The sequence below is a fragment of the Bos javanicus genome, chromosome 13, assembly GCF_032452875.1.
Source record: "Bos javanicus breed banteng chromosome 13, ARS-OSU_banteng_1.0, whole genome shotgun sequence".
Taxonomy (NCBI): domain Eukaryota; kingdom Metazoa; phylum Chordata; class Mammalia; order Artiodactyla; family Bovidae; genus Bos; species Bos javanicus.
This window is the reverse complement of record NC_083880.1, coordinates 2616675-2629783: the sequence shown is the minus strand read 5'-3', so window position 1 is coordinate 2629783 and position 13109 is coordinate 2616675. Positions and strand designations below refer to the sequence as shown.

Genomic DNA, 13109 nt, shown 5'->3' with positions numbered 1-13109 from the left:
GCAACAGAGGATGAGATAGTTCGATGTCACCACAAACTCAATGAACATAAGTTGAGCAAACTCTGGAAGATAGTGAAGGACAGGGAAGTCTGGGGTGCTGCAGTTTATGAGGTCTCAAAGACTCGGACATGACTGAGCAACTGAACAACAACAACAATTAAATAAGGTGTCTTTACGTGGAAATTAACATAAAACCATACAACAAGGTTGTGTATTGAGTGAGTGGTACAAGTGTTGAGGCCAAAGATGAACATAAACCTAACCGTGTGTTTCCTCAGTCAAATGGTTCAGCATCACTCATTCAGTATCACAGGCAACTCTATAGAACATAACTACTACAAATAATGAGAATCAGCTGTATTCAACTCATATAATTACTAGAGAGTGAGTGAGACTAAGGATTCACAGGCCAAAGGTGTAGTTCCTATCCCCAGAGGGGGCTCACCATCAGTGGGAGAGGTGGACTCACAGTGGAATGATTAGAGGAAGTGCTGTGACTGGTGCAGGCAGTGCTAAGGGAACCTGACATTGCCTAGGGGTGTCCAGGTAGTAACATGCAGGTCTGTAGCTGCATATTGAGGAAAAGTGTTGAAACAGTAAAGAGGGGATGTACAGCATGGAGGAGAGCATGAAGTAAATGAGGTTTTATGTTTATTTTTAAACAAAGCATAATGTTGGTGGGGTTCTGACTCATGTTGGTACCATGTTGTTGCAGAAATACACTATGGCAAAATGTTCCCACCTCTTGCCAAAATGAACACTGAAGAAAAATGAAGAGCAGTGAAGAGCACCAACAAAAAGTTGCAGAACAGAAATAGCCACACTCCTCTGGAGTCTGATTCATCCACAGCCATCATAAAAAAGGTAGGGTAATAAATTATGTTACGTTTTTTTCCTTTTAAAATTTTAAATCATGCAGTGGTAAGAAAACACAAAAGTGCCTTTTTTATTCAGTATATATTTACTGAGTGACTTCTACATGTCTGCACATTGTTCTAGGCACTTAGGGATGTGATAGTACACAAAAAAGGCAGGGGCACAGCTTTGAAAGAGCTGACATTCTAGTGGGAGGAGGTAAGTAGAGTTGGACCTCCCTATCCTCATGTTCAGCATCCTTGTTAAACCCTTGGATGGGGAATCCATGAATACAGAGGGCTGACTTTCCTATGCCATTTTATGCAAGAGACTTGAGCAGCCATGGGTTTTGGTATCCACAAGGGTCCTAAAACCAATTGTCCCCAGATACCAAGGAGTAAATGCAAGTCAGTAAATGCAAAAGAGGCTGGCAGCCATTTATGTTTATGAACATGATAAACAGGTTAATGAGGTAAAGAATAAATAAAGGGCAACTTCTGTTTCAGTATAAAGAGAAGACCACTCAGAGAATTCTGAGTGATGGAAAAGAGCCCACAGGGTAAAAGCTTGAAGATAGGATCTTACATGTGCTATGAACCAGAATCCAGGTGTTCAAGAGGGTATTTGGAGAAGCATGATATAGAGAGGAAGTTGCAGAGTCTTTAGATATGGACAATTGTCTTGACTTTACTCTAGCAAAGACAGAAGTGTTTGGAGGGTTAATAGTAAAGAAGTGAGTTTATGTTATATTTGAAAAAGACTGTTATTTAGGTAGGGGTAGTGCTCAGTCATTGTGGAAAATAGGACACTGTCCCCTAGGCAAGTGAGCATGATGAGTTGGCTTAGAGACCTGGCACTGAGAACAGATGGATTTAAAATAGGTTTTGGATGTCCTTCTGCCAGTTTAAACTAGATGATCACCAATGTCCTTTGTGAATTCCCAAACATAATTCTAATTGTCATATGTAAGGTATGCTGCTATTTGAGTTTTAATGTACAGTCAGTTTAGTTCAGTTCAGTCACTCAGTCATGTTTGACTCTTAGCCACCTCATGGACTGCAGCTCGCCAGGCCTCCCTGTCCATCACCAGCTCCCACAGCTTGCTCAAACTCATGTCCATTGAGTCAGTAATGCCATCTAACCATCTCATCCTCTGTCTCTCCCTTCTCCTCCTGCCTTCAATCTTTCCCAGCATCAGGGTCTTTTCTAATGAGTCAGTTCTTCACATCAGGTGACCAAAGTAATGGAGTTTCAGCTTCAGCACCAATCCTTCCAATGAATATTCAGGACTGATTTCCTTTTGGATGGACTGGTTTGATCTCCTTGCTGTTCAAGGGACTCTCAAGAGTCCCTTGAGAGTGGTGATTTATAACCATTGGTATATAATGGTGGTTATTTTGCTGGTTTATGGTGGTTACCATAACATAATGGTAATTTATTTTGCTGTTTCAGTCTATGATGTATATATTTGTGGCTTCTGAAATTTAGAGGAGGTTGATGTCACACTGTGAGAAGACATAAAATTCTGCCCTGAAATCTCATGTTCAAGGCAACACTTGGAGACTTGAGCCTTCCAGATGCTTTTATAAAAACTCCCTTCATTCCTGCATGGTTCCTAACTTCTGAGAACAGTGTTACTTGAGTCACAGAGAGATAGTGCATATTAAGGGTACCTTTCTGGATAAGAAATGAGTTTTTTAAAGGACCAATGGCTTAGCTTAGCGAAGCATAACTTAAAGACTAAAACTTTCCTATGGATTATTCCTAGGTGGAGCATTAAAGAGAAGATGAAAATACTACTTAAAATTGATGTTTTAAAAAGATGGGAATATGTAAGGAATTGTTTCCAACATATATGAACAGCTCTTATCATTAAATATCATATATATAGCAGAATATCATTGATAGATATATCATAAATATCAAATATATATATCGATGGACTATATCATTTATATATATGTATTATCAATGGTATATTATTCAGCCTTAAAAAAGAATGAAATGATACCATTTACAACAACATGGATGGCCCTAGAGATTATCATACTAAGTGAAATAAGTCAGAAAAGGAAAGGCAAATATCATATGATATCACTTATATGTGAAATCTAGAATATGAGACAAATGAACCTATCTATGAAACAGAAACAGAATCATAGAGATAGAGAACAGACTGGTGGTTGCCAAGCGAGAGGGACAGGGTGGGAGGTTGGAGGTGTCAGATATAAGCTATTATAAGGAGAAGGGATAAACCACAAGGTCCTGCTGTAAAGCACAGAGAACTATTTATGTAGTACATATACACAGTGGAATATTAGTTATCCATAAAAAGTAACTCGGGCAGGAAATGTCATATGATATCACTTATATATGGAATATAAAAATATAATAAAAGTGAACTTTTTTAAAATACAGAATCAAACTCACAGAAAACAAACTTAAGATTAACAAAGGGAGAATAGAGAAAGAGAGGGATAAATTAGGAGCTTGAGATTAACAGAAAAAATACTATATATAAAGTAGGTAAACAATGAGACCTACTATATAGCACAGGAAACTGTATTCACTATCTTGTAATAACCTATAATGGAAAAGAATTTGAAAAAGAATATATACATATGCACTTTCAAAATATGTACATATGCGCTTTCCTGGTGGCTCAGAGAGTAAAGGAGCCTGGCAAGCTACAGTCCATGGGGTCGCAAAGAGTTGGATACAACTGAATGACTAACACTTTCACACTCATATATGCATATATATGTATGTGTGTATAACTAAATCATTTTGCTTTATACCTGAAATGTAATTGTACTTCAATTTAAAAAAAAAAGACAGCAGTATGTAGATTCAACCAATGCTTACCAGAGAAACTGATGCTCTCCAAAGACAGGGCTTCTATATTGGAGTATGTATCCATTGGGCAGAGCTCACAGGTGGTGGTGGGAGGACAAAGAATTATGCAGTGACCTTGGCAGGGGGTCCAAGATTTCAAGAAGCCCACAGCCACTGTTGGAGCATGGACCAACCTCAAGTCTATGTTAGGAGGGGTTTTCATGAAAACTCAGTTGAACAACAAAACTCAGCAAAATACTGGGCCCTGCTTTCTAAGAGTCATATCTTTCTGAAATAGTTCTAGATTTGCTTGCTATAGTCCCTTCCTTCCTCCATACCAGACTGCTATCAAAAGGCTTCAATTGTCATAAGAGAGCCTCAGTGAAGCCGTTATATAATGTCAGATATAGTTATATATAGTGTTATATATAGTATAGTATACTATACTATATAGTATATATAGTATAACTATATAGTAATATAGCATCAGATAATTGTAAAGATTCCTCCAAGTATACACACAAAGGCACAGGATAGGGTCCAGCAGGTGAATGCAAGCTCAGAAAACATCTCTGAGGACTGAGATGTCCAGGTATAGTCCCCATTCCACCAAACAGGATATACTTTGTCTTCTGATCATGAACCACCAAAATAAATGTGTCTCAAAGGAGCCAAAGCTCAAACTTACTGAGGGGTATTTTATATTCCACAAAAGCAGCTTTGCATACAGATAAACAAGTACAAACCATCAATCCATACATTTTTGTCTTTTCCTGATAGCTCAGTTGGTAATGAATCCACCTGCAATGCAGGAGACCCTGGTTCAATTCCTGGGTCGGGCAGATCTGCTGGAGAAGGGATAAGCTACTCCAGTATTCCTGGGCTTTCCTTGTGGCTCAGCTGAAGAATCCACCTGCAATGCAGGTTGATCCCAGGTTCAACTCTGGGTTGGGAAGATCCCCTGGAGAAGGGAAAGGCTACCCATTCCAGTTTTCTGGCCCGGAGAATTCCATGGACTACATAGTCTGTGGGGTTGCAAAGAGTCTAACGTGACTGAGTGACTTTCACTTTCACATTCATACATTTTAGTGAACAGCATAGACAAAATGGTCCAGGATACCTAGGGTAGGTTTTTACTCTTAAGAGCATAGTACAAATCACTAAGCTAGTATGTTTTACCTCTGTCTTGGCCAAGAGTCAATGCCAGGGTTTCATATGCCCATCAGGAGGAGCACAGAGCTACCCAAGATCAACTACAATTTCACTTTGTCCTCATATACTCAGAGAATTGAGCCATGATGAAAGCATCCAAGAAGACAAAAGACGGCACACCACATTCTGTGCTTGGTTTTGTCATCAGTGGGCTGGATACAACTCTGATTAGCTGGAGAGATCATTAAAAGGCTAGGCCTTAAATGGAAGTCAGAATTACTAGGAGAAGCAATTAGATTCTGAAGCAATAAGGGTAAAATAAACCTAAGAGTAGTATTATTTTCGGTTGAGTTCCCTAGAATCAGATGGTGATTCTATAGCTACTGGTGTATATGTGGGGATGATGCTAGTATATATCTTTGTTGTAGAGTAGGGAAGAGAAGAAAGACAGGAAATGTATTTTATCACTGCTGTGACAAGGTGCACAGCCTCATTTGGCAATTCTAGATATAGTAGAAAACATACCTTGGATTTATCCTAACCAAGGGAAGGGAAATTGGGGGACATAGCCACATTCTCCCATCTGCCTTGGTTGAGGGCTGCTCTTCTGGGTGGGAGTGAGGGGTGTTACATATGGGAGTGAGAGAGTCCCAGGTGTTTGCCATTGGAAGCTACCATCGGGTCAGCATGTACAGAGGCGATGCCAAGGAATTATGGATGGAACACCTGTAGTTCTCCTATAAGAAGTGACAGCAATGATGATGATCATGATCACGTTAATAAACCATAGGTCACATTAATTAATTATATTTTTTGAGTACCTGTAAGCTATGTACCAGAGAAGGTGATGGCACCCCACTCCAGTGCTCTTGCCTGGAAAAACCCTATGGACAGAGGAGCCTGAAAGGCTCCAGTCCATGGGGCTGGAAAGAGTCGGACACAACTAAGCGACTTCACTTTCACTTTTCTCTTTCATGCATTGGAGAAGGAAATGGCAACCCAGTCCAGTGATCTTGCCTGGAGAATCCCAGGGACGGGGGAGCCTGGTGGGCTGCTGTCTGTGGGGTCGCACAGAGTCGGACATGACTGAAGAGACAGCAGCAGCAACAGCAAGCTGTGTACTATACTAAATGCTTTTTGTACATTTTAATTTTTTATTATTTTCATACATTTAAAAAATGTATTTGGCTGTGCTAGGTCTTCATTCCTTCATGCAAGCTTTCTCTAGTTGTGGTGAGCTGGAGCTACTCTTCACCATGGGCTTCTCATTGTGGTGGCTTCTCTTATTGCCCAGCACAGGCTTGAGGTATGTGGGTTCAGCGGTTGTGATGCACGGACTTAGTTGCCCCACATAATGTGGAATCTTACAGTACTAGAGATCAAACCTGTGTCCCCTGCATTGGCAGGCAGCGTCCTAACCACTGGACCATCAGGAAGGTCCTTTACATACATGTTATGCTTTTATTCTCATTTGTTGACCACTCACCCGGTCCCATGCCAAACTAAGATCATGGCATCTGGTCCCATCACTTCATGGCACCTAGATGGGTAAAAAGTGGAAACTGACAGACTTTATTTTCTTGGGCTCCAAAATTACTGTGGATGGTGACTGTAGCCACGAAATTAAAAGACGCTTGCTCCTTGGAAGAAAAGCTATGACAAACCTAGACAGCATATTAAAAACCAGAGACATCACTTTGCTAATGAAAGTCCATATAGTTAAAGCTATGGTTTTTCCAGTAGTCATGTATGGTTTTGAGCGTTGGACTGTAAAAAAGGCTGAGCACTGAAAAACTGATGTTTTCGAACTGTGCTGCTGAAGATTCTTGAGAGTCCCTTGGACAGCAAGGAGATCAATCCTAAAGGGAATCAACCCTGAATATTCACTGGAAGGACCGATGCTGAAGCTGAAGCTCCAATACTTTGGCCACCTGATGCCAAGAGCCAACTCACTGGATAAGACCCTGATACTGGGAAAGATTGAGGGCAGGAAGAGAAGGGGCTACAGAGGATGAGATGGTTGGATGGCATCACCAACTCAATGGACCTGAGTTTGAATAAACTCCAGGAGATAGTAAAGGACAGGGAAGCCGGGTATGCTGCAGTCCATGGGGTCACAAGGAGTGGGACATGACTGAGCGACTGAACAACACTACTGAACAACAACAATGCTCTGCCCCAGGTTGGAGGCAAAGGGAATATATACCTTATAACCACAATCCTGCGGCATATATATAATTCTAGTTTCAGTTTATACATGGGCAGATAAAGTTGTCTGAGGTTAGCCAAAATCTGTGGAGTAACACATATAGAAAACTGAATTACGATTCAAATTCTGATTTGTCTACCTCCAAAGCCATCCTTTGGCCATAATTATAATCCTTAATTAGCTAATTATCGTTGATATTTTTCTGACGCTCATTTATTGAAAAATTGGCAGGTGCTGTTAGGTTTTGTGGTGCAAAATAAAAATTTGTCCTGTTTTTAAATAGCTTGAACATTTGTGGAAGAGAAACACAAGAAGCTATGTAGTGATATAAAGGGCTATGGTAGATGTTGCAGCTATTAAATCAGATCAGGAAAGAACATCCATTGTTGCTGCATAATGAATAAGCCCGTAACTTAGTAGCTTGAGACAATAAGCATGTATTATTGCTCATAAGTCTCTGTGACCTGAGTTCTGACCTGGGCTTGGTTTATTGGTTTGCCTGCAATCAGCTGACAGGTGGACTGGGGTTTCGATAGTCTGAGGTGGCTTCAGGTGCCTTTCAGACAGTCTGAGGTGCATATCTGGTAACTGATTGGGAAACTCAGTTCTCCAGCAGACTAGTCCAGGCCCACCCTCATGGGCTGAGAAAAGTTTAAGAGCGTGAATGGTTTTTTGCAGCCTAGGCTCAGATGTCACCTCTGCTTTGTAGGCCAAAGCAAATCACACAGCCAGTCCAAATTTGAGGGCTGCAGAAATAGTCCAAACTTGAGGGATTTTGGTAAGAAGAGTTTCAAAGACATAAGCAGGAAGGGAGATTGCAATTTACCAAGAAGAGAAACATATTGATTAAAATGTACAAGGTGGGGCTTCCCTGGTGGTCCAGTGGTTAAGACTCCACACTTCCAATGCCGGGGGAGGGGGCGGGGGGGTTGATCCCTGGGTGGAGAACTGGACTCCCACAGGTCGCTCGGCCAAAAATAAAAGTAAAATAAATTTTAAAAATCGTACAAGGTGAGTAGTTGTTCCTCAGAAAAAATAAAGAAGAAGCATGTTTAAGGCAAGGACAGTAGAATGTGTTCAGAGACACACAAAAAAGGTGTCCCATGATGCTGTCAGATAATTTGGAAGTGAAGGCATCAGGGGTGCAGGGAAGGGAAGGGCTGAGCATCGCGCACCAAAGGGATCAAGATTTAACACATGTATACCTGTGGCGGATTCATTTTGATATTTGGCAAAACTAATACAATTATGTAAAGTTTAAAAATAAAATAAAATTAATTAAAAAAAAAAGACTAGAAACACAAAAAATAGTACCAGAATTCAGGAAGACAAAAGTTAACTTGCAGGCAGAATAATAGTATTTGTGTTTATTTCAAAGAGAGAAAGGGAGGGAGGAAAGAAGGAAGAAAATACTGTGATGGGTACTTGGAGAAAAAGGTGAAGTTTGGAGTGGGCCTGAATGTAAGAAATTTTCAGTGTGTGACGGTGTTTGTGGTTTCAGGGAGGTAATGCAATGATGCAGACTAACATGATAGACTCTCTTTCTGTGGTACAACTTCTGTAAGTGTGCTAAGCACACTGAATGGGTTTTTGTAGAAAAACAAAAAAATTTTTGGATTATGGTCCCAAACTCAAACTTCCAAGGCTCTGGACCCTCCAAGGTCAAGTTTCTGGGGCAGGCTAGGAACATATTTATAGGGAGATCTGTGCCTGTGTGTTTCCACTGGGATGTGTGTGTGAAATGGTAATTTTCCGTTCATGGATTTCTTCACTCTGGGACTAAACTGTGTAAATTAAACAGCAGCCCTATTCTGCAGTTTTCCTGAGCTTTTACTGCTCTCTGGGGCCTGTGTTTTAAGTATGGTGCTTCCCAAGTGACCAGGTACAGCCAATTCTAGCATAAGACTTAACAGGCTGACATTAGGATCCCCAGCTCCTTGGAAGCAGAATGAGAACTTGACTGGAAATACATGCTGGCAAGACCTTTGACTGGCAAGCCGGGCCAAAATACTCACCCACACTTGTTAGCTCAGGGACTGTATTACATTCATTCTTCTTTACCAATCTATTTCTAAAAAGTGAGATAAAGAAGGGTTTAAAAAAAAAAAAAAAGGAGGTAAAATAAACAGAAAATAGCATAGCCAAAAAAGAAATCAATAACACCATTAAAGTTGACAGCAAAGATACAAAACCTAGTGAACACTTTCTGGGGATGTAATAATTGATTAGTTGTATTAATTTTTCTTTGGGGAGAAGGGAGCCTTCCATTCCATTTCCTCCTTTCCCCTCCCCTATAGAGATGCTATATTAAATTTGTCTACCATTTACCATGTTCTTGCTTAAAAAGAAATTGGACCAAACATGAATATATCTGTATGAAATATTTGATTATTGTTTCCTTTTTTTGAAAAAAATATTCATCTACCTTTGGTGGTGCTGGGTCTTCATTGCTGCTCTAGCTTTTCTCTAGTTACCGTGAGTGGGGGCTCTTCTGTGGCTGCGGTACATGGCTTCTCACTGGGGTATCTTCTCTTGCTGTGGAGCCTGGGCTCTAGGGCATGCAGGCTTCAGCAGGTGTGGGCCGTGGGCTCAGTAGTCGCAATTCCCAGGCTCCAGAGCACAGGCTCAGTTGTGGTGCATGGGTTTAGTTCCTCCGCAACATGTGGAGTCTTCCCAAACCAGGGTCGAAACCGTGTCTCCTGCATCAGCAGGCAAGTTCTTTATCACTGAGCCACCCAGGAAGCCCTGTTTTTGCTTCCTTTTGAGTTTTGTAGTTACCTCATACTCAGAGTCAACAGATTTACTCATTTTATCGAATGGTTGTTTCTAAGATTCATCCATATTGTTACATGTAAATGTAGTTCATTTTCACAGCTAGAAAATATTACATTGCCTGAATATCTCACCATTTATTCTCTTGTACATGGACTCTACCATTATGTCTATTTTCTGCTGTTATGAAAATGATATTATAATTATTTTTTATATATCTCCTGGTGCTTGTGCAAGAGTTGTTTAGGGTTACATACATAGGAACAGACTGCTGGGATATACAGGTGGCCAATTATCCAGTTTACTTGGAACTTCAGAATTTCCTAAGATACAGGATTTCCAGCATTAAAACTAGGACAGTCTCGGGAAAACTGGTATGAGTGTTCACTTTAAATATGCACGTGTTCAACTTTACAACATGAGACTAAACTCTTTCCCAAAGAGACAGTAGCAATTTCCACTCCTGACCAGCACAATAGAAAAATGAGAATTCCTCCAGAGACCAAGTCTCCCCATGCTCTGTGTCCTCAAGATCTTAATTTTCGCTACTCAGTTGAGTGAGAAATGGTGTCTTACCATGATTTGAGTTCCCTGTTTACTAAAGAGGTTCCAGTTTTTTCATATTTTGTTCTCCATTGGTGTTTCTTTTTTGTGAAATGTCTTCCACATCTGTCTTTTTCCTGTTGGTTGTTTTGTTAGACACACCTTAGGCACCTCTTCATTTTCTTTCAGCTTTCCCATTATCTGAAACAGGTTTTGTCACAGTAGCATTAAGATGTTTTGCGCTGAATAATTCTTATTGTGGGGGACTGTCCTGTGCATTGTAGTATGTTTAAAGTTATTCTTGGCCTCTACTCACAGATGCCAGTAGCTTCTCCCAATTGTGACAATAATAAGAATAGGATCTCTAGATATGAAATATCTCTATTTGTGTCACCCTGGGGGATAAAACTGTACCTGACTGAAAAACATCGACCTATATCCTTAGCAGCTTGCTCTAGAGGTGGGAGAGAGAAGGCGCAAGGCAGATAAAGTCACTTTCCATGTGTCTCTCTGGTGGCCTGTTCCTTGGTGTATGTACTTGCTTAGAGGTGTATGTACTTGCTTCCTGTGTCACTTAGCAGATACATTTGCTGAACTCCTGGCTATGTTTCTTTGTGGTTCATCATAATGCAGTGTATAGGATAGTAACATAGCACTTTTTCTTGCTTCTTATTCTTCCTTGCTTCATTTATTTCCTTCTGCCTTGGGATTGCATTTTCCAATTAAGGCATTATCTGTTAGTGCTTGTCCCTAGGAAACTGAGCTAAAACAAGTGGTTGTAGAAAGATACCCTGTGGATAGGATTTGGGAATTGGATTACTCACCTGTCTGAAAGTAATAGGGACCACAAAGTTTTTGGTGTGGTAATTGGAGTGAAAATTAATCCTGATATATATTACCATCACACTTGTTCACACTTGTTCAATGGGAGGTAATCATTATGCAAGAATCCACCTGTAGTAAATCCAGATGAGACTTAGGTAGGTAGTTAAATGTTGGGATATCTAATAGCTATAACATACAATGATAATTATACAGATTGTAGAATAAGATGACCACTTTTTTGATGTTATTGTTCAGTTGCTCAGTTGTATCTGACTCTTTGTGACCCAGTGGACTTTGGCACTCCAGGCTTCCCTGTCCTTTACTATCTCCCAGAGTTTTTCAAACTCATGTTCATTGAGTCAATGATACCACCCAACTGTCTCATCCTATGTTGCCCTCTTCTTCTCCTGCCCTCAATTTTCCCAGATCAGGGTCTTATCCAATTAGTTGATTCTTCGCATCAGGCCCCCAAAGTATTGGAGCTGCAGCTTCAGCATTAGTCCTTCCAATGAATATTCAGGGTTGATTTCCTTTAGGATTGATTGGTTTGATCTCCTTGTTGTCCAAGAGACTCTCAACAGTCTTTGCCAGCACCATAGTTCAAAAGCATCAGTTCTTCGGTGCTCAGTCTTCCTTATGGTCCAATTCTCACATCTATTGGAAAAACAATAACTTTAACTATATGGAACTTTGAGACTCAATACACAACTTTGTAAGATTCAGGGCCCGGATAGGGATGCTGAGATCTGGGATGAGTTCATTTAAGTGGATGAACTTGAGAACCTTGACTCCTAAATTTCCCTAAGCCATCTTGGAAGAAACTGATCCGGATATGTGCATGAGTGTCCAGGAGTCTTCGATGGAGTGTTGGTCAGTGGTGGCCTGCTTCAGGGTCTGAGGCACTGAATACAGTAGTGCATGCATGGGACATTTTGAAGCAGGTCACCATTATCATCATTACATCCACCATAGTTTGGCCTCAGGTCAAAGTCCTGCCCATCAACAGAAAATTGGATTAAAGATTTACTGAATGTGTCCCAAGAAGGCAGGTCAGGTGGTCTGGTATTCCCATCTCTTTAATAATTTCCCACAGTTTGTTGTGATCCACACAGTCAAAGGCTTTGGCAAACTCAATAAAGCAGAAGTAGATGTTTTTCTGGAACTCTCTTGCTTTTTTGATGATCCAGTGGATGTTGGCAATTTCATCTCTGGTTCCTCTGGCTTTTATAAATCCAGCTTGAACATCTGTAAGTTCATGGTTCATGAGCTGTTGAAGCCTGGCTTGGAGAAATTTGAGCATTACTTTGATAGCGTGTGAGATGAGTGCAATTGTGCGGTAGTTTGAGCATTCTTTGGCATTGCCTTTCTTTGGGATTGGAATGAGAACTGATCTTTTCCAGTCCTGGCCACTGCTGAGCTTTCCAAATTTGCTGGCATATTGAGTTCAGCACTTTCACAGCATCATCTTTTAGGATTTGGAATAGCTCAACTGGAATTCCATCACCTCCACTAGCTTTGTTCATAGTGATGCTTTCTAAGGCCCACCTGACTTCACATTCCAGGATGTCTGGCTCTAGGTGAGTCATCACACCATCATGATTACCTGGGTCATGAAGATCTTTTGTGTATAGCTCCTCTGTGTATTCTTTCCACCTCTTCTTAATATCTTCTGCTTCTGTTAGGTACATACCATTTCTGTCCTTTATTGTGCCCATCTTTGCATGAAATGTTCCCTTGGTATCTCCAATTTTCTTGAAAAGATCTCTAGTCATTCCCATTCTATTGTTTTATTCTATTTCTTTGCATTGATCACTGAAGAAGTTTTTCTTATATCTCCTTGCTATTCCTTGGCACTCTGCATTCAAATGGGTATATCTTTCCTTTTCTTCTTTGTCTTTCACTTCTCTACTTCTCACAG

The 13109-nt window shown here is 40.5% G+C and overlaps 1 protein-coding gene across 3 annotated transcripts in view; it reads left to right on the top strand.

Annotated features, from left to right (window-relative positions):
* PAK5 (p21 (RAC1) activated kinase 5) overlaps window positions 1–13109 on the top strand; it is a 419175-nt gene that overhangs the window by 201828 nt on the left and 204238 nt on the right. For all 3 annotated transcript variants that reach the window (XM_061435602.1, XM_061435603.1, XM_061435604.1), the window contains exon 2: window positions 716–864. The gene's annotated coding sequence lies outside the window, so the exon portion shown is untranslated. The remainder of the gene's footprint in view (window positions 1–715; window positions 865–13109) is intronic.